Consider the following 21,322-nt stretch of genomic DNA (forward strand, 5'->3'; position numbering starts at 1 on the left):
AAGATGGATATAAATCCCAATAGCACCCTCTTGAGAGATCGTCTATATGTGTGTCTGTCTACAATTCTTTCAGTTATTGTTTTAGATTTAACCAGGCTTTGTTTGTTTATTCACAGGAAGGGAATATATATACAAATTGACATAGGAAAATTCCACTTGTTTTACCTTCTAGCCAGTATTTTCATCTGTTGTTGTCTGATTTCTTCCAAAGTGGTTACCTTCAAAATACAGACTCAAAGCATTAAAAAAACAGTGATCTGAAATGAAATACACATTTGAAAAGCTTATTCTTTTACCCTATCAGATCATAAAATGTTTGCCCTGATATTTAGAATAAGTTTTCTAATATGATATTTAATCAGTGTACTATCTTATTTTGGGTTAAAATTAATATATTTATGCTATTTATTTGGAATGAAATAGACAGAATTAAGAATAGAAGACCAAATATAATTAGGTCCCAGTGAACTCCCAACATAATTTTCTCTAATAGTCGCACATGAAAAGAAAAACCAAAGCAATATAAATGCTTGTTTTCCTGAAACACCATCTGTGATTTTGTTTGAATTAAGCTGAGTGCTCTAAAGGTTATGGATACTGTGTAGTAATTAGTACCACTATGGGGAATGTTCTTACTTCTATGTGTTGGATTTTCCCAGTTTTACAATGATATAATTCCAAGTTGGTCCTTCATCAGAGATGTAAATACATTTCTTTCTTGTTCTAAAATATAGGCAACACATATCGTGTTATCAATTTGCTTGGTTCTGGAATGTAAATAAAATAGAAGCTTTTTTGCATGTTTTCTAGATAATTGTTGTCTTTTCTGTATACCACATATACAAGAGACTTTAAAGAAAGTGGTTATTAAACTGTTATTAAATAGCTATGAATTCTATTAATTTCTCTAGCTGAGGGAAATGTTTTCTTCTTAATTATAAGAGAATTAGATTCCCTTCCCCAAAGAGAGGCCAACAAATGTCAAATATTTTTATATACTGTATAAATATAAATAAATCTTTGCATATAATTTCCCTCCCTGTAGAGCAAGGCTAAAATACTCTTTTGGAACAGTTGTACAGAAATAATTAATTGCATGGCATGTGGTTATGGATATTTTATATAGAGACTATATCTCTCTTAGCTTACAATTGAAATAACAAATTTAGGATTCATATTTCTCAAGTATTGTTCTTATAATATTAAAAATTATACTTGAAATAATAAGAAATAAGGTACATGGTGTTTATATGAGACCAAAGCAAGTCAAAATTAGTGCTTTCACCCTGACTATGAATTTCAATAAGGTAGAGAGTATTTGCAAATTCGCAAGACTCTGTAGGGTGGAACAGTGATCCAGCCATGAACTTCATCACATTCAGTGCTGTGTCATTGGGCTCTCTGGTCAGTGTCAGAGATTGCCACCTGGCCAATTCATCTATTGGCAATAATGATAATAACATTAAGCATATACACAGTATGTACTGAGTACTTTACATAAATTAACTCATTTAATTATGACAACAAACTCCTTATGGTAGTTACCATTATTATCTCCATTTGACAGGTGAGGAAATTGAAGAAAGTCCTGAGGAACTAAGTGGCATATCCAAACGCAGGCAACCTGGCCTTAAGGTAAGTCTGTGCTCCTAGGCCCTACCCAGAAACCCAGTCAGCAGTTGAGATTTGCCTTGTGATAGTCTTAAAAGGCAAACTTCATAAAGAAAGACCAGTGCACAAGTAAAGGCTTGGCCCCTGTAATAATAATAGTAACCCCTCAGATGGAACTTGCTGTCTGTCAGGCACTTTACATATAGCAATTTATTTAATCTTCATAACATCCCTAAGAGATAAATACTGTCTTTATTTTTATTTTACATTTGTGGAAATTGACACATAAAGAGATTAAGTAACTTGCCTATAAATGTTATAATGACAAAGGCTGGCTTTGAACTCAGGCAGTCACATGCTAGAATCCACATTCTTTGCCATTATGGGATATTGTGTCATATTTTGGAAACTAAAGATTTTAAGTAATATATTAAGATTTGGGAGAAAGAAGAGGAAATACAGAAAATGCCTTTGAAAATTAAAATTCAATACATGAGAAAAACATATCAAAAAGTATCAATGACAGTAATAAATGGGATGCTATAATTTAGTCTATATTTGTATTCCTGTTTTAGTTAGTATTTGTTATGGGTTGGATCAGGTCCACACTTTCTCCCTAATTTCTATGTCAAAGTCCTGTCCTCTGTTGCTTTAGATTATGACCTCATTTGGAGCTAGGGGCTTTACAGTGATAATTATGCTAAAGTGAGGTCCTGTGGGTGGGCCCTAATCCACTGACTGGTGTCCTTACAAAACTAGGAAATTTGGTCATAGGCAGGTGTAGAAGGCAGTGATGTGAAGAGACGTAGGTAGAATAAAGCAATCTGTAAGTCAAAGACAGTGGCCTGGAGCAGATCTTTCCCTCACAGCTCTCAGAAGGAACCAACCTTGCTGATGTTACTTCAGACTTCCAGCCTCCCGAAACTGGAAGACAACACATTTCTGTTCTTTAAGCCATCCAGTTTATGGTACTTTATTATGGCAACCCTAGCAAATGAATACAGTGTTCTTGGACGAAAATTAACAGAAAATAATTTCAAACAGCTTAGCCAAAACTTCTGACTGAATGGAAAAATACTGGGACACCTCATAGATTTTTAAAAGTTTGAGTAACCAAACTTTGATATACAGAAATTGGAGACCATCAGGTTCTCAGGACACAGCCTCAGACTCTCTCATTCTCTCTGTCTAACAAGCTTTCTCATTCTTCTTTTTCTCTTGCAGATGGTTTGATATGGTTTGGCTTTCTGTCTCCACCCAAATCTCATATTGAATTGTAATTCCCAGTGTTGGGGGAGGGACCTGGTGGGAGGTGATTGGATCATAGGGACAGATTTCTCCCTTGCTTTTCTTGTGATAGTGAGTGCTCATGAGATCTTGTCTCTTTTTGCCATGTGAAGATGTGCTTGCTTCCCCTTCACCTTGTGCTATGATTGTAAATTTCCTAAGGCCTCCCTAGCCATGCTTTCTATACAACATGTGGAACCGTGAGTCAATTAAACCTCTTTTCTTTATAAAGTACCCAGTCTCAGGTAGTTATAGCAATGTGATAATGGACCAATACACAATCTTTCTTTAGTGTTTTGCTCATGACTACTTCAAAGGGTATGGGTCCTCACAAACTAGCACTTACAAACAAGTTTAAAACTCAGTTCTAAACTCACAGGAGACAGGATCTGATAGGCTTGACTTAGGTCAAGATCTATCCCTCTTCCAGCCAGCTTTGACCAGAGAAATAGGACTACGTAAGGGAAACATGAATCTAGAAACAGGATCATATTATGACTTTTATGGGCCCTCAGCATTTTTGTCTTCGTAGATCTCAACCTCATACCCACACACACAAACGCCTAAAAATTATGTTTTATGATTACATTAATAATTAAGATGTTATATAGTAAAACATTTTCTTGAACATGAAAGATTTTTTTCATGTAAAAGAACTTAAGACATTTTAATGAACCTCTAAAAGTATTATGGATCCTAGGCATTGGGCCATCTGTGCCTAATGTGGCTTTTTTGGTGTAGTAGACGTTTTAGAAAAAGAGGGAATCTATATGGATAGCAACATATTCCTATTTATTTACCCTTTTGTAAAGCCTTTTCCTCCCACTCTCTATGAAACATTTGTAACTTGTCTTGTTGACGATTATACAAGTTATACCAATGCCAGAGATGACATTTTTCCTTTTCTGTTCCTCCATCTAAATGCCTTTTATATTTATAACTTTAAGTTGTTGGCTTCTACCTCCTGTTTACCATATGGAGACAAAAGTATAGAATGACTTAAATATTTACTAGGGAAAAGCCTTGGTATAACATATTTAAGATCCTGGACTAAGTATTTTTACTTATACTGGAGTATTTTTCAACCTTCTCCAATACACAAAGTTATATTTTACCACCTCTATGATAACTTGTCACTGAATCATATGCAACATTAATCTATTTTCATAAGTAAAATAAATCAAGAAGTCTGCTATATTTTCTGGGAAATACGTGTATCTTGCTTTTAAGATGTCATTTAATTGTGGGTCAAATTGAGCAATGGTGGAGGTATATCTTCTGTCCTATGGATATGGAAGGGACTTCTAAGACATATTCAGCTTCCCTATTATGTGCCATTTTTGAGTCTTTTTATCTGTGTTCACAGTAGTGATATGTATGAAATAAAGGCAGGATGACAACTCTGTAATTATTTAGTGAGTTTAGAGTCCAATAGGTTGGACCAGTGAATTGACCGAGTATGAGCAATAGACCTAAGTGACTTTTATGGAGCTTTCAAGTGGGATTGCCGTCACATGACTTGAAATCCCAAGTGAAACACACCTTTTGGAGAACATTCACAGTTTTTACAGACTTGTGGGTTATAGAAGTAGCAGAAGTAGCAATAGTTTTACAAGAAATTGGGTGGCCTAGTTTGAGATACCAAATCAAACTAAGACTCTCCAAAATGGCATTGCAGCCACTCATAGTGGCTATTGCTTTCTTAGTGCCATTTGAAGCTGTGCACACAAATGTGTACTATATTCACCCTGAGAACTGCTATCTTTAACAGCAAAGGATCACCTGCTATATCATTCAAATAGGTATGATATGGAGCAGAATTATTACTGTTAAGGGCTCTTTCAATCTGGAAATATAGGTATAATGATTCATTTTATGTGTCAACTGACTAGGCCACAGGGTATGTAGATATTAGGTCAAACATTATTTTTGGTGTGTCCGTGAGGGTGTTTTTGGATGAGACTGATATTTGAAATGGTGGACTGAGTAAAGCAGACTGCTTTACACGATGTTGGTGGTTCCAACCCAATCAGCGGAAGGCCTAAATAGAACAATGTCTGACCTTTCAAGGAGTAAGAGGGAACTCTTTATGTCTGACTGTTTTAAGCTGTGATATTGATCCTTTCTACTCTTCAGACTTGAAGTGAAACATTGGCTCCTCTTGGGTTTAGAGCCTGTAACATGTAATATTGGCTTTCCTGGTTCTCAGGCCTGTGGACTCAGCCTGGAACTTAACCTTGAATCTCCTGGATCTTTACTTATCTGACTGCAGATCTTGGGACCTGACAACTTCCATAATCTCTGGGCCAATTCCTTATAATAAATGTGTAAATCTGTACAAACATCTTGTTGGTTCTGTTTTTCTGTAGATCCCTAACTGATATAATAGATACATTCGAAGCAAAGCATAGTCTAAGTTTCTGCTTTGTAACACATCAAATATTGATCTTTCATAATTTGGCCCAAGTAAACATAACACAGTGTAGGCTCTCAAAAGGATTTATTACCTGGGAAAAAAAGTGAAATAGTAGAGTCACAACTTCCATGATCAGAACCATTTCAGAACAGAAGTCTTTGTTCCAGTATGGCCATTCTATTTTGAAGCTGGATTAGCTTAGAACTTCCAAACTAGAGAGCAATAGCACACTTCTGTGTGGCGACTGGATTACCATGAAAATTTGAACATTAAATAGCAGAGGAAGGCATGTGAGGAGGGATGCGTGTGCCCTGAGGGCCTCCACTGGAAGTGGTAACCTCCCTTGTCTGTCCTCTAGAGGTGGGTATGTTGCAGCCACCCAGGCACCATTGTGTGGCTCTCCACTCCACAGAGATGAACCTGTTAATCAATGTGAACCCAACCATGAAACTGAATAAAAGGCAGGCTGATATTGCAGTGACTCCCAAAGCGTCCTGTCCTCTGTGTACAAGGACAGCTCCTGGATCTTCCTGGGAGGGGTTTGCTATGAACTGACTGAAGTGATGTCATCTGTGTAGCCTCTCAGTAAGGGGAAACATGTTAATATTAATCTTGCACAGGACAGGAAAACAGGAACATGTCTGAAAGATTCTGCTTTACCTGCTACGAAGACCAGAGGAGTACAATTTTGGTTGTTAACAATTTTAATGGAATCAAGATCAAGAGAAGAACTATTTCAGTTGATCAAGGGTGAAATTACCAACTTCCTGCCTTGCTCCCTGGCCTGACCCAGAGGACTTGGATGATGCCATGAGAGAGCTCTGGGGGAATGGTTGTGGGGCCCAGACTCTCTCACCTAGTTTATCTGAAGGCTCCAGTGATGAAGCACTCTCACCAACAGCACAGCTGAGAAAAACAGAAAAACAACAACAACAACAAAAAACAGAAAGAAAAAAACCCCACCAAAGAGAAGACCATCATTTGAGTTAAAGACAAGGAGGGACAGAGAAGTTACCATCCATGCTGCCTGCCAGAGACCAGATGAAAACTAAAATGAGGACACACAAAGTTGCAGTAAACACACCAAGGTGGAATGAGATTCCAGATAGGGACCACAAAGTCCTAACCAGGTTGTTCTGTGTCCAGGACAGCAGCTGCAGACCACAGCTTCCTGAGCACAGGAGAACCTAGAGATGAGAGGAAGGACAGTCAAGGGTTCTGAGCCCAGAGCTTTGGCAGCGGCAGGATGAGGAAAGAAGAGAAGAGCAAGGATAGGTTTGCTCAAGAAAATGTTTCAATTGATTTGAAAGCATATCCATATAAATTCTCCAACCCCAGGGCCCATAGGCCAGACCAGGCTGCAGCCTGCTAAAACCCTCAGATTTTGAAACAAAGTGTGATATTTAAGATGCAATAGGATGGAACTTGTGATTTTATAATTTCTATAAATAAAGTATCTGGGGCAGAATTTCCTTAAATTGAAATTTTTTTTATATGACTACTTAAAATTTACAATAGTTGAAATTTCATTAAAGAGTTTATATGGTGTCTTTTGTAAACTCTCTGAAATTTTGATGCCTAAGATTTTCTTTTCTTTTCTTTTTTTTTTTTTTTTTTTTTTTTTTTTTGAGATGGAGTCTCTCTCTGTCACTTAGGCTGGAGTGTAGTGGGGTGATCTCAGCTCACTGCAACCTCCACCTCCTGGGTTCAAGTGATTCTTATGCCTCAGCCTCCCTGAGTAGCTGGGATTACAGGCACCCCGCCACCATGCCTAGCTAATTTTTGTATTTTTAGTAGAGACAGTGCTTCACCATTTTGGCCAGGCTGGTCTCAAACTCCTGAGCTCAAGTAATCTGCCCGCCTTGGCCTCCCAAAGTGCAAAGTGCTGGGATTACAGGTGTGAGCCATCATGCCAGACCTAAGATTTTAAGAGCAGTGACCTATGTTCACATGTAGTCACTCCCTTCCTATAGTATTCTGTGTAAATATTACTGTTTTCAATGTAATAGGGCATGTAAAAGGTGGGAAGTACTGGACTAGATAATCTCTACAGTTTTTAATTTAGTTCTAAGCTTCTTAGGCCATGATAGGAGAATTTCAGCCAGCATAGTGGGAAAATACTGCTATCGTATAGTTTAAGTAATGACTAAAACATATTTTGGCTCCTGTTCCTGTATTATTTTATACATCAATAATAATAAAAAGTTTGTTATTTTTGTTTTTTCTACTGTAACTTTAACTAATGATAAAGTCAAAGGCAAGTTGATTTTTTTTTTTTTTTCTTTTTTTTGAGATGGGGTTTCGCTCTTGTTACCCAGGCTGGAGTGCAATGGCGCGATCTCGGCTTACCGCAACCTCCGCCTCCTGGGTTCAGGCAATTCTCCTGCCTCAGCCTCCTGAGTAGCTGGGATTACAGGCACGCGCCACCATGCCCAGCTAATTTTTTGTATTTTTAGTAGAGACTGGGTTTCACCATGTTGACCAGGATGGTCTCGATCTCTTGACCTTGTGATCCCCCCACCTCGGCCTCCCAAAGTGCTGGGATTACAGGCTTGAGCCACCGCGCCCGGCGCAAAGTTGATATTTATGGAAAGTAATATCCATTGAGATGCATGACAAATCATGGCAGATTAAAAACAGAGTATCTGTGACTGGGTGTGGTGGCTCATGCCTGTAATGCCAGCATTTTGTGAGGCCAAGGTGGGTGGTTTGCTTGTGGTCAGGAGTTTGAGGCCAGCCTGCTAGCATGGTGGAACCTCGTCTGGGCCTGGTGGCAGGCACTTGTAATCCCAGCTACTCAAGAGGTTGAGGCAGGAGAGTTGCTTGAATCTGGGAGATGGAGGTTGCAGTGAGTCGAGATCACACCATTGCACTCCAGCCTAGGCAACAGAGTGCGACTCCTTCTCAAATATAAAAAATAAAAAGAGAGTATCTCTGACAACACATTCATTCTGTTCTTCTCTATATATCTCTAACTATATATAGAGATATATGTACATATATATATATATAAAATATATATAAAATCTAAGAAAGTGTAATATTCTATTCTCTCTCACAGGGTGTTTTATGTGCCAGTGATCTTGGGATATGTAAAGTGATATAGAATAATTGGAAATGCAAAGTATTTCCTGGATTCTGTTAGTATTTGATGTTTGATTGATGAGTATTTCATTCCCATTTGCAATTTCACATTCTGCATATAGACAGAATTGCATATATGAGCTTGCAAAGGTTGCTACTTAGGATAGAAACTTAAACTAACCTTTTGGAAATTGCCTTTTCATTTTAAATAAGAAAAAAAGTCACCAAATTATAATATCTTAAATGATTTGAATATATTGTGACTTTGGGCCAATCATTCTTTGTACAGGAAATCTTCTTGGCCTAAAAGTTGTCTTAAAAATCTACTAATTTTGCTCTGGTCTATATGAAAGTTACCGGTAATATAAGCAATGAGACTATTGCTATTATTATGCTGACTAATCAGCATTAACTGATCAATGAAAGGCATTTACTATAGATTTGAAAGATCTTTTCTTTTAAATAATAATTTGTTCAAAAGCAGATTGTAATTTGTTAACCAAAAGCAGAAAAACGTTTTATTTACTTATTAGAACTTAACTGTTTTTATTTTCCCACATTTACTTTTAGTCTATGCATATTTTGCATAGTTGCAGGTTATTTATTTATTTACTTGTTCATTCAAGAAATTTTTTTTTAAGTTTCTACTCAGTACCAGGTGCTACAGTATAGCTGGTATTACAAAACAAATATGCTGACCACAGGTTATAGATGGTGAAAAAGATGCACACGTAAACCATTAACTTAGAAGAATGTAAAGAGTGCTTTCAGATTTATAAAAACAAATACAGGAGAGTCAGTGGGGTAAATGAGGTGAAAAATGGACCAGACAGGGCTTCTGATAGTTCTTGGAATCTAGAGGATGCAAGTAGTTCCGTGTGAGAAAGAGTACAGGGTATGGTGCAAAACAATGAAAAATGAGGCTGTTGAGAAAAAAAGGGGTGTGAGAAAGTTCTTGCATGCTGTACAAACTATCTGTGCATCTCTTAGTTTGAAGGAGTCAGTGATTTTAAAGAGAAAGTGACATGATCAGAAATAGATATTTGAAAAGCACATAGTGGGAAGGTGGAGGATGAATTAGGCTGTGGAGGAACTGGAAGCAGAGAGATGAGGAAAGTGGCAATTGCAGTAGTTTAAGGAAGAGATTATGAGGGTCTGAACTAAGACAACCTTGTGCAGGAGATAGACAGAACCTCAGGATTTAAACAGATATTTAGGAGATAATTTTAGGAGAAAAGAGAAGATCCTCAAATTTCTGACTCAATAATACAAGAAAAGGAGCAGAGTAAGATGTGATTTTGGGGTGAGGGATAGGGAAAGGTGGGTGAGGGATAGGGAAAGGAGTGGTAGGAAGTGAGGGAATAGAGAGTGGTGGCAGAAATGGTGGAGTTTATTTTGTCTTTTGTTGAAACCACCCAAACTAAGCTGAGAGTGGCACAGAATTGAACAATTAAGAGATTATTGGTGATCAGAGTATTAGCATTTCACAAAAAGGGTGAGCGAGAACAAATAGCACTGAGAAGTAAGCAACCCAAAACAACAACTTCAAAGATTGTCTTTGGCTTATCTCATATAACAATATATACCTTTCCATAATTTTAACAGCTATTTAATATGGCACATAATGAATATAATGTAATTTAGCAAACACATAGAACTGTTTTTCTCTTAGAATAGTAATGTATTGAGCATGTTTATACATATGTATATTTTGATGCTTTTGTTATTAGTTTCTTTGGACATTTTCTCAGGAACACATCACTGGGTGAAAGAATATGAATGTTTCTACTTTTTTTTCCAAGCCATTTACCATCAGAATAGATTCAGTCATTTATGCATATGGTACTAGGGAATAGAATTTGGTGAGTGAAATAAAATGACAGAATTCTGAACTGAAATTCCTAGCCTTGGTGAATATGACTAGATATACAATTTATTTGGTCTGAGGCTAATTGTTTTTCTCTAATGTCATCCATTTGAAACAAAGATACTTCTAGAGTTAGACTTCCAGCAAAAGTTATTTCTTGATTTCATAATGTTATTGCTTGAGTGACACACTTATATTTCCTATTATGTAGAATTCCAGTATAAGGAAGCAAAATACTCATTTAATCAAACCTTGGGAAACTTAAATTTTATCCTTGCTTCCGTTAGGTGAAACTGAAACTGACTGTAACATTCGAAACTTCATTTATGAAGTCCCTTGTGGTTTCCTTAGATGGCTTCACAGTTGAGTTGCCTCTGATTGGAAGAGCAGGCAGGTTCTATTTCTGATGCTTTTTATTTACGTGGAGGACACCATTTATTGTCTAAAATGTGGAACATTAAATAACTTCAATGTCTAAATTGAAGATAAGGCATGAGTTAAATAACAATATCTGTTATCAAAGATGCTTACTTTATAAAAATACATAATTTTGGGTGAGTCCATGACATAAAATTCAATAATTTGTGGTGAAATAATTAAGTTGACTTGACAAGTATAATGTTAATTTTACGGTCTTCTCTGTTCCCTAGTGTTTTTGCTTTTCAGTTTGTACAAGAATAAGACACATGATGTGCGTTTGGCTCATGTGCCTGAATATGGCTTCACAGGGAAGACTTGATAGAGCTGAAGCTATTGCTTTTTAGAGACCTTTTATTTTGAGCAGCTGCCTTAACAGTCTTCATCTTGTTACATCAATGAGATAAATCTCTGGAATAGGAAGAGAAAAAAGACATGACTAAGCAATAATTTTTGACTAAAACTTAAAATTGCAAAACCAAAACCAGAGATAGATGTCCCTGAAGTTGTATTTTTATAGTATGTGAGACACACAATTTTCTTATCCTAATTTTAAGGCATTCCTCTGGACCTCAGGATTTTTTGTTTAGTTTCACTCACATAATCAAACTCTTTTCTTTCTTTCTTTCTTTCTTTCTTTCTTTCTTTCTTTTTTTTTTTTTTGCCATAGAATAATTCGTTTTGGTGTAATAATCTGACCCTTTATCCAGAAGGCATCTCAAAGGACTTATGTACAAAAATAGATTTCAGGGCTAAATATTCTAAAAGATAATTCAGTGCTTCCTTTATTCTCCCACCCCTAGATATAAATGAATATCCTCCATTCCAACTCTTAATGTAATATAAGGGATAAATGATGCTTGTTTATTTAATTGTGCTTAAGCAGAGTACTAGGTTGGAGTCAAACCACAGATTTATTTGTGAGATGTGGCAAGATGTAGCTTTTAGCCTGTAATACACAAGTTATCCTGGGAACATAGCTGATGACAGCGTCAACACCTTTCAGGAATTCTGGAGGTGCCTTTGAGTATAGAAATTAGAAATTCGTAGGTTCTCTAAAAGCAACAGTAGCGTACTAAATTAACACATAACGTTTCAAGCTACATTTACATAATTACAGTGGTTATGATTAATACAAATTATATTAATTGCCTGTTTTACTCCTGGTAGCTGATTGGCTGAATTTACCAGTCAATTTGGTATGTTCAACAAATGATCCAAATTACCTTTTCATTTCAGTTAAGAAACTAGTCAGAGCAAATACACTTTGATTTGTTAAGAGGCAGAAATTCTCCCTAAGTGACAATGTCCTTGGCCTTCTAAGCTAAAACCTAAATAGAACTATAATACATATTTTGATGTTTTATCTCACTTGAGATTTTTATTCTTTAACTGAAGGCCAGCCTTTGACCATAAATACATAGAAGATAAAAATACATTGAGCTTAGGAATTTGGTGTTCTCAATCCATAAGAACTTTATATTTTCCCTTGTAAACATAATTTTCAAAGAATAGCCTGTAATAGCTGTGATAATGGAAACTAGTACAGGGGATATGTGGGATACAGCTCTGAAAAGTTATCAAAATGCCCGGTAGTTCAACACAAGGGCTAAGCAATATTTCAGGGACGTGACCTTTCTTTGGGGGCTTGGTCACTCTAGTGAGATGAATTTCGAAAAGGATAGGCATAGAGAATCCCCCTCTGACAGGGTTTGCCTTTGGGGTCTGCTTGAAGTCATGTTTGCTAGTAGAAAGCTTGAGTAACCAGATATGTTTTATTATGCTGTGTCATATTTAAATTCTGATAAGATTGACATCTTTAAATAGCTTGAACACAGATTGGATTTGTACAGGGAGCTGGGTTGAAGAATAATTATAGAGCAGAAATAGATTTAGATGTATTTTTAAATATATAAGCAGTTACTTCTCGGAATTAGTATTCTATTTCATTTGATTTAATATGTAATGGGTAATATTAAAAATAAAAATGTTATACTTTGAAACTGCTTAACTGAATATTTTCATAGGAATGAACATAGGTTTTTCCTTAGCAATTTTAATTAGTAATGATTAGCAGACAACATGGTAATTATATTGAAATATGTGAGTGCCAATAACAAAGCTTTCTGATCAAATGCTAAATAATTTGTTGTGTAAAAGGATGTCACATTTTTCATTGTGGTTTTCTTTCTACAATGTGTTTGAAAGATTTCTGGCAAATTTCATTATCTTCTTTTTGAATTCTTTTCAAACAAGACTTTTCAGTATTATGTTAGTATTGAAATAAAAAGAAGTAGACCATTGTTAACATTAAAATGTATTGAGATTTCAAAGGTAGAGGACATTATCTTTTCCTATTTTTTCTTTTTGATACAGGGTTTGTAACATAGTGCTTCTCAAATAGTAAGAACTTTTTGGGAAATAAGTTTAGTGAATAGCCAAGTAGTTTCTGGCATAAAACTTACAAAAGTACTATCATTTAGGCTAAGCTATTAAAAATCAGTACATCAGTAACTATTCATTATATTTACCAACCAGCGCTTATCCATTTTTAGTCATTCTCATCAAGATATACACTTTCAGGCTAAAGAGAGATTGGCTTCCTTTTTCAATTGGTTATGAATGGAAGTCATCAATTTTTTTCTGAATTTCATCTTAGTGGTTTGAAATAAAGAGTCAGATGCATGGCTTTTCAATTTCTTTAACTACTTCATTTTATTACTTGATTATTTTAAGGTCAAAAGATTTCCATTTCCAAAATACATAATAGAAATAATAAAGCAGTAAAATTTGGACTTAAAATAATATGGACATTTTTCTTACAAGTGTCAACATGATTTACAAACTATTAAAAAGGCAGTAAAATCTGAACTTATACTGCATAAACTTAAACTGTCAAATACATGGTTTTAAAGTTATTTTATTAATCTATCACTAATAATTATTTTTCTTATCAACAGAGAAAGTGAAGTCACCTAGACTATCACTAGAATTGGAAACACTAGATTTTATATATTAATTTGTTTTCATTTAACTAAACTCCACATTTCTGCTGTGTTCATCTAAGGTCATGTCTATATAGTCAAATAGCTGAAGGAAAGGTGAGGTTTTCTAGTTAAATCAAACTCCAGACATCATTTTTATATAAATTATCTGGAGAATTGAGTAAAGATGGTTTCTTTTAAAGACTGTCTGTAGAAGATAATTACATCAGTTTTTTCATTTAGCTAGAGTGGTCCTGACCACAGTTGCTTCTGTTGAATTTCTCCTCAAGGTAGGATTTCAAAATCCCTGCAAAATGTGGAACATTGTTCCTCATATAGTTAATTTAGTATCTTCACAAAAATTCTGTCATGATTCATTTGGAAGAGAATACCTTTTCATGTCTAAAATAGTTTTTCATGAGAAAAATGTTCTATAAGAAAAAAACTGATCTTAGAGGAAAATGCTATTAAATAATGTGTTATGGAAACAGATAACATTTTCCTTATCTTTGTGAGCTTTTTCAACATAAATTTTGGCCAGAGGAATCATTTCAACATACAGTAGAGTCAGAAATAATCAGTACAGAAATGGTTTTGTTGAGGACTGTTAAGTGAAAAGGCACCAGGTAAAGCCCTCCTCTATGTTTGCAAAACTGTTTTCGTCTTTAATAAGCTTATAGCATTTGGTCTTTCTAGAAATCTACAGTGGAAATGGTGCTGAAGGGGATTGTGATTTTTTTGCCAACTAATGTTCCTTAATGGTAGCAGGCTTCTCGGGAAATATTGAAAATTAATAATTAGATAGCATGCTCTACATATCATCACTCTGCTCTCTAATATTTAGTGTTAAATGTACATAAAGAGTAGTCAATTGTGATAATAACAAACTTATTAACAACTGTTGACAAAGATCTTTGAAGACAATTCTACACATAAGCTTTTTCCTTAGGGATCAACAGGAATAGTTTCCTCAAAAGGATGCAACTATTTTGAAATGTCCTCAACCATTCCATCCCAGTGGGGAGAATACTTAAATGGTAGGACTATTTGGCCAAAGTGCTTGAAGCGTTAGGACACACAAAGATGGTTTTGAAATGTCTTCTTGCTCAAAATACATTTGTTGTCAGGACACTCCTAGTGCTCATTTTACATTCCATGCCTGAAGTGTTTAAAACACTGTGGTATAGGTTTCTGATTCTGTTCTGGTCAATTTTTAAATCCATGTGTCAGCAGTAAATGAGCTGATTGGTAGAGTGGGTAACTTCTGCAAATTTCCCTTTCTTTTCTTAAAAATTTCTTTGTAAAGCAAATGCTAATCCTACAGGCTATTAATAAAGACCGGAACTCCCTTATTCGTTAAACACACAGTAGGAAAATGGGTAACATAGCTATAGAAATATATTTGCAATATGTTCTCTTTGCAAAATTTGCATATAAATACTGTTATCCCTATTTACTCTAATTAGCGATGTGTAATGGAGCACTGATGGCCTTTTTGTAGGTTCCTGTGACCTTTAATTGGCACTTATTTTAGACAATTGCCATATTAGATATTGCTATCGTTATCTTTTGCAATTAAGTTTCAAAGTTATCATCATGGAACTTTTTTAATATTTAGAAATTTCTTTTTTTTATCTTTAGCTTTCTGTTGAAGACTATCAGTCACCCCTGGAGGACTCACGTTGAGACTTTTAGTTGCTACTTTAAAAAGAATGCTTCCCTGAAATAGGTCTCATCCCATCAGGAATATAGAAAAACAAGGCAGACCAGGCGCAGTGGCACATGCCTGTAATCTCAGTTACTGGGGAGGCTGAGACAGGAGAATCGCTTGAACCCAGGAGGCGGAGGTTGCAGTGCGCCAAGATCTCACCACTGCACTCCAGCCTGGGTGACAGAGCGAGACTCTATCACAAAAAAAGAAAAGGAAAAAAATCAGAAAAAAGAAAAACAAGCAATTTATCTATTTTTTCACTTAACCCATAAGAACCTCAAATGAAAGAAACAAAGACATGTCATTAGAAAATGTGCTAATGACATGATGAAAGCTTATCAGAAATAATAAATCAAATGTAACACTTCCTACTTGTCTGGAACTGTTATAAGAGCAGTGTCTATATTAACACAGAAGTGGTAGGTAGGTAATATTATCATCCCTATTTGCCAATGAGAGAAAGAAGACAAGAAAGCTTATAAAACATTCCCTAATTGCCTAGCTAGAAGGCAGAACAGGGGCACAATTTGGTGCTAGGTGATTAGGTTTCAGAATCATCCCTCAGCCATCATATTTAATCTCAGGCTTCATGCCATAATGTCTTTGCTCCAAGTCTTCATTTGCTTTTTTTTTCTAACTTGTTACTTTTTGAGTAAACATTCTTGTGAACTTTCATATTTTTAACCCTTCTGTACTGGGGCTTTGAAAACATTTTTTAAAAATAGTGCAATGTATTTGCTACAAAACTGAGCATTAACTTTTGAGAAGTTCTTCTAACCTTTCATTTGTTTCTGGTCTGAATTATAAGTCACAAAATCTGAATAAGGCTGATCTTCTATTATTGCCATGTTCAGGTCTCCAGAAATAGCTATTGTAGGACATGACTTATCATTCTTATGGATTTTATTGAATGATGAGCTCAGCTACTTGTACAAATCATTTTATTTCTCCTTTAATAGTGTTTATCAGCAAATAAGGGAACAGTATTCCATTTTGTGTTCCTCAAAATAAGAGGATTTTACATTTGTAAAATGTGGTTTTCTAAGCTTATTATCTTTTGAAAACAAAACCAATAAAATTTTGCCATTTATAACTATTTTCTAAATCAGAATTATTTTCCAAATCAATAAATGCTATGTTATCATCATTACCTTAAGATGTTTTAAAAAATTGAAGTAGACAGGCTGAAGATAGAATTTAGCAAATGGCGAAGGAAAAACAGTGACCTCGATTGTTAGATCAAATGCAGTTGAATTTTGACCTATGTGTGATGACCTTGTCCACAGTCAATGGCTAACTTGATCTATTTTTTGTTTTTTCTTTTGTCAGCGTTAAAGATCCATTTTTGCCTTATTGCTCAGGTTGTCATGTATTTTATTTGATTTTGTCAATGGAACGTAAAGGATTGCTTACTTATCAATCAACAATAAGGCCAGGTAAAGATAGACAGTAAGGATGTTAGATAATTTAGTTGAAGAAATCAGTAATGCTGAGTAATATAACTTATTAGTATTTAATCATTTGACCATTATGTTTACCACATTTTTAAGATAACAATTTGCATGCTACTTGTTAAATGCCTCTTGGTATAATAATGATCTAGAGCCTAAGCCAAGTCTGGCAAAGAGCCTTAGAACTTTTGGTTTATAATCTAGGACAGAAAAAGAAAGCATAATTTTAAAATGTCAGTTTAAATAATGAATATATTTATATGTGGAGAAGTATAGAGGTAACTGCATTTTGTGGTACCAAGGACTATTTGAGAATATTTAACAAAAGGAGTTAGAAGAGGTCACCCTGCCTTTTAGCTAGTTACAGATAATTCATTGATGGAGTGTATTTTTGAGAGCAGTTAGAGAGAGGGAAATAACTGGTAGTTGGCTTTATTTGAGGTAAGAAAAGGCATTCTAGGAGTAACCTATAACATGGGAAAGTACAGATGTGGAATGCAGTGCAGCAGTGGAAGCAAAGTAAAATGTGGACCTGGAAATAGACATCCATGAAAAGAAGCTAGAACTAAAAATTGAAGACTTACCTTAATTCTCTGAAAGGAAGTGGCCTTGTAATAAAGCCGGAGAACTGTGAACATACTGTTTGTACCTGGAAAAAATGTATAGAATATATTAGGTTTAAATTAAAGTCTTATCTTGTAACAAATTAGTCATGAAGTATATTCTAGAGCACTTTCTTAACCTATGTTTGAAGTACCTGGAAAACACTCATTAAAATTTTATTTATACTTAGTGATAGGCAGATTATTCCCTAGAACATTGTCTAAATGCTGCTGAGAGGTGTAATTTGACTAGTAAATTAATGGTTTCTGGTGATCTTAATGTTAACATAACATTTGGAGGCATTGCTCATCAGGGGTGCAATATTGTGTTTCACAAGATGCATGAGACAAAGGCACTTAATGAGTTTTGGCTGTGCTGCACATCTTGTGCACAATTCTGTTCAAACTGTTACAGGCTTTCTGCCAAGATATATAGGAGAAATTGTCTAAAAGATTAGTAGAAGAAATGGTCTCATCCCTGCTGTGTACCTTTGTGATTGGTTTGTCAACAGTTGGAGAAAATTTTGGTATAGGCAGTAAACAGTTAGTGTCAGTTCATAGAATGCTGGTCCTCTCAATAAGATTTATGAAAGGGGGATAGTGACTCTAATACAGTATTTCCTTCTTTGTGTAAGTGCAGTTTTAATAGGTAATGATTACTCCTATTATTCGTTATTCATGCTTATTCACATTTTAAATAAATATTTCCTGTGATAAGCTCCATTTGATATGCTTCTAGAAAATGATATGGCTAGATACATTGCAAGTTTAATATTCCATTTTTGTAATATGGCAAAAATATATAATTATTCATATCTTCATTAAATTTTAAACCTAAATAAATAACAATTAAAGTTGTTGCCCATTAATAGTCTGCAAATGAAATGTGGCAAAGGTTGTTAGCCTGCATTGTCTACTGCTTAGAGGACATGCATACATAAGCATTATTCTTCAGTTGAAGAATAATTGTACAATAGAAAGATAAATTGTCTACAAACCTTTAAACGTAAACAACTGAAATAGTTTTATTCAAATGTTTTGCAAATTCTTCATATTTTATTTGCTTTTATCACCACTCGTATATTATCTAAAAAAATAGCTATCTCTACTTTATCCATGTATAGATGTTTTCCATAGTAACAAAGCTTCACATTTTTGTTGTACTATTATAAAACACGTTAGCTGACATTTATTGAATATTTGCTATATGCCAGGAACTATTCAAAGTGCTTTACATGTATGAATTCATTGAAATCTTATAAAGATTGTATAAGGTAATTGCCATTACCAGTATTTTATAGAAGAGAAAATTGAGAAACTTGTCTAACTCTCATGGCTAGAAACTGGTGAAGCGAGGATTTAATTCAAATAGTCTAACGACTGAGTCAGGCTAGCAGAGCGCTATCTATACTAACCTTTCCAGAACACTGGAAATAAATGTTTGTGGTAGGTAGAATCGAATTGTGAAATGTTTCAAAATGAGAGGATATTTTTAAGAGTATTTAAGTTCTACTTGGAAGAACATAATAGTTGAACTAAGATTTGAAGTAACTGTTTGCATTTAGTACTATTTTTTCTCTTTTACCATTTTAACCATTTTTTTTGGTAGACAGTTCAGTAACATTAGGTACATTCACATTGTTTGTCAACCATCATCACTATCCAGCTCCAGAACTTTTTCATCATCTCATATTGACCCATTAAGTTTCATTCTACTGTCTGTATAACACTATTCAACTACTCTGCTATCTCTATGAATTTGTCAATACTATTATAAAGTAATTAAACAGTTTACATTCATTTTAAATTGGTTAATATTTTATGCTTACATTTTCAATTCTCATTCAGAATACAAAGGTAAAGCTTAACTCAATTTCTGTCTGGATAGTCACAAATTTCCTATTAGTAAAGTCTGATTAATGAGGCTTTACTAAGAATTCTAAAATGTTACCCTACTACCAGTATTGCTAGTGGTGACTTGATTGTTGGTAATACCAGTTGGGCATCTGATAACCGAAGGAGTCTTCTCCTATGGCTTGTCTTGACCTTCAGAAATATACTACTGAGTCTGGTGAACCTTGGAAACCTATTTTGAGATGCTTTTCAATCCTCTTCGCCTTTTAGATTACAGGAAAACACCATGATTACCAGTCAAGAAGCAAACAACAGATGTCATGGATTCTGGCTATCTCCCCTGATATGTCCTAGACGGCTTTTGCTTTTATTTTGTATTTTTGTTGAGTGCTGGCAAATGGAGAAGAATCTTTATTTTGAACCAAATAAAGCAATAAAGTTGGAAATTACTGCCTCAAACAACCTAAGAAGAATGTCTTTATTTAAGAACGTAGTAATAGTGATAGCCACATTCATGTCCAGTGAGGAGAGCATCCTCGTATAAATACATAGAGTCTTACTTGGATCCTCCACAAATTTATGTGAGATTGAAAGGAAAATTATCTGATAAATTCAGATATCATTACCTCATCTCTCATCTCAGCTAAGCAAATGAACAAAAAACAATGTTGAGGTGAGTCCAGGATGTGAATCAACAGACCAGATATCTTCCAGGGATCATTTTTTAGGGTTTGAGATTTCCTAAGTAGTCCTTTTAGTGGCCCTGGGTAGTTTGCCACATCCCATGGGAAAGCAACATGTTTCCTTGGTCCTGATCTAATAACTGTGACACATAATCCATTCCAGATTTCTTTTCTGTGTAGGAAATTACAAGAGAAAAAAATGAAGCGTGGTAATACTTTACATTTAACAACACAAATGTGGGTTTAACAACACAAATGTATATCCCATGAAAATAAGTAACAAATCAAGTTAACATGTTTTAATACATCGAATTATTTTGTTTTTAAAGAATTGATTTTAATAATTTATGTTTATAATTGTTCAATTAAAATAGATCTGTATGATTCATTAGACATGTATGCCTAGGATCACCGACTTGTCAAACTTTGCTCAGGAATTACCCAGATTTAGCATTGAAAATTACATGTCTCTGGAATCTCTGTAGTTTTGGGCAATCTATGATGGTTGGTCACTCTAAGCTCAAGACACATTTATAGCCATAGCTTTAGATGTTATGATACACATATTAATTATAATGCCTTCCTGCTGTGTATTTTGTCTGCTCCAACTTCAACTATGAGAAAAGAAATAGTAAACACTATAGTAAATTTTCCTTTGAATTACAAAACTATAGCTTTGAAGCAGATATTTTTGCTTTCAAAGGAAGGAGACAAAATGTTATTGAATGCAGTTGTATTTAATGCTTAAAGTGATAGTTCCTAAATTGAATGCCTGGCTGGTGACCAGATGTTCTAGGAAAGGATCTTAATTGATTATAATGTCTGCCTTCAAAATGCACATGCATGTGTTTGGAAAATCTATCTTTTGGATGTGTATATCTTCCTTAAAGATAATTACTCTGATGGAAAGGAAGAGGGAACAGGTGTCAGGGTCATTGTTCTTAGATAACTGAATAAAACCTATTTCTTTTTTCTAATGGAAGTGTTTTTCACAATCTGTTTCACTTCAAGCATTTCTTTATCACCTCCTTATACATTTTACTACATTGGGGTTTTAATTTTCATTCAACTTAAAACATGTTCTAATTTTCTTTTTAACTTGCTCTTTGCACAGAATATATAGTAGTATATTAATCTTCAAATATTTGTGGTTTTACAGATATCTGTTATAGATGTATGATTTAATTTTATTATGGTCAGAGAAGGCACTTGGTATGATATCACTTTCTTTTTAATTGGTTGAGGTTTTTAATGGCACAACTGTCGTCTATCTTCCTGAATGTCCTCTTGAAAATAGTATTTAATCAGCTAATAGTTGGTTAAGTCAGATAATATTCTTATTGAAGTCTTGTTCT

At 34.8% G+C, this 21,322-nt stretch overlaps 1 protein-coding gene across 1 annotated transcript in view; it reads left to right on the plus strand.

Moving 5' to 3' along the window:
• The window catches only part of SAMSN1 (SAM domain, SH3 domain and nuclear localization signals 1), a 330,513-nt gene that overhangs the window by 24,229 nt on the left and 284,962 nt on the right, over positions 1 to 21,322 (plus strand). Inside the window, exon 4 of the mRNA XM_074389483.1 lies at positions 1,568 to 1,635. The gene's annotated coding sequence lies outside the window, so the exon portion shown is untranslated. The remainder of the gene's footprint in view (positions 1 to 1,567; positions 1,636 to 21,322) is intronic.

The sequence above is a fragment of the Saimiri boliviensis genome, chromosome 18 (genome assembly GCF_048565385.1).
Source record: "Saimiri boliviensis isolate mSaiBol1 chromosome 18, mSaiBol1.pri, whole genome shotgun sequence".
In the NCBI taxonomy this organism is placed as follows: domain Eukaryota; kingdom Metazoa; phylum Chordata; class Mammalia; order Primates; family Cebidae; genus Saimiri; species Saimiri boliviensis.